We start from the raw sequence: 1,503 nt of genomic DNA, 5'->3' as shown, positions 1-1,503 counted from the left end.
GGTCCTGAGGACCCCAGGCAAATAACCCTTGGCCTAAATCTTACCCCCCCAAAATGGTTAAAGTTATACACACACACACACACACACAAAGTTACATGCACATATTCAAGATTAACTGTCGGCTTCAATGTTTAATGAGCTCTCCAGTACATAGATCATCCATCTCTTTCCTTTCGAAGAGACAGACAGACGGTCAGTACCCAAACCCAGTGCTCTTGGCCAGCGGGTCTCTGAACCTCTGTAGCACCGAACCACAAGAAGGCTAACTGTCCTGGCCGGGAGAGGCTCTTACCTGGACCTTTTCCTTTTACTCTTTTCCCTGCAAAGACTCACTGCAGGGCGAGATATGTGCTCTCTTTTCTTGCTCCCTGAAATGCCTCCCTGGTGGAGCCCCACATTCTATAGTGGACCTGCGTGGCTCTCCCAAGCCAAGCGGAAAGGCCCTAAAGAGGTTCTGCTCACCCTCTATGAGGAGGAGGGGAACTCCCCAGAGCACAAAGACCCCTTTGGTTGTTAGGCAACTAGACATCAGGAAGCAGGGCCAGGAGACCTCCAGAGCAAGAGATACCCAACCAGTCACATGGTTGCCCTCTCTACATACCCTTTGGCTGGGAAGGGTTGAGATGCCCCAGGGTTGCTAGGCAACAGGATAGCATTCAGTGATGATGGTCTCCAGAAGATGGTTACATCCTTAGTAGTGTATGGCACGTGGTGTATGAGTATGTGTGTGTGTGTGTGTGTGTGTGTGTGTGTTGTGATGCATCATTTCCCCTGGAGGCCTAGAAGGATGCGGAAAAAGTCAAATTTCTAAAACAGCCTAAAGGAAAAAAAAAAACCATAAAACACCCTAGAGGAACTTTGGGAGGTTCCAGGCTGGGCTGACCTGCAGGCTAGGGCTTACAGCAGCGTGTGTTAGAAGTGCCCCCTCCCCTGGAGTGTACGTCTCCCCTTACCAGCTCCTATCAAAATCTGCTCTCTGTTCATGGTCAAGGTGCTAAAGGGGGCTGATAACAAATCTGTTATAAGAACCCAACTGATAAGACTTCACAGCTGCTCCCGGCAGTGTGGAGCCTGAGCCCAGACTGAGAACCAAGCTCTCCGCTGCCAGGTCTGGGTCAGCCTCTCGGTAGCTGTGTGGCAGCCCTTGTTGAGCTAAGCCTCCATTTCTGTAAAATGGGGTCGTAAAATCCATCAGGGAGCTACAAGGAGGGCCAACCATGCAGGTCAGCCTGAATCTAACCGCGAGGACATGGTCAGAAAATTCGAATTGAGGGACATTCTGCAAACAGTTGGTTTGGATGCTTCAAAATGTTGATGGCATTGAAGACCAAAGGAGGAAGAAAGGTGGGAAACTCTTGTCGATGAAAGGAGACTAAGGACTAAGGAATCATAACAACTAAAGACAGTACATGACCCTTGACTGGATTTAAACAGTAAAAAAAAAACCCCTAAGACATTATCCAAACAACTGGAAAACCTGAATGTGGACTTACACCGCTGTAC

This window comes from Suricata suricatta, chromosome 9, assembly GCF_006229205.1.
Source record: "Suricata suricatta isolate VVHF042 chromosome 9, meerkat_22Aug2017_6uvM2_HiC, whole genome shotgun sequence".
Taxonomy (NCBI): domain Eukaryota; kingdom Metazoa; phylum Chordata; class Mammalia; order Carnivora; family Herpestidae; genus Suricata; species Suricata suricatta.
The sequence above is the reverse complement of the archived record's forward strand: the minus strand, read 5'-3'. Positions refer to the sequence as shown.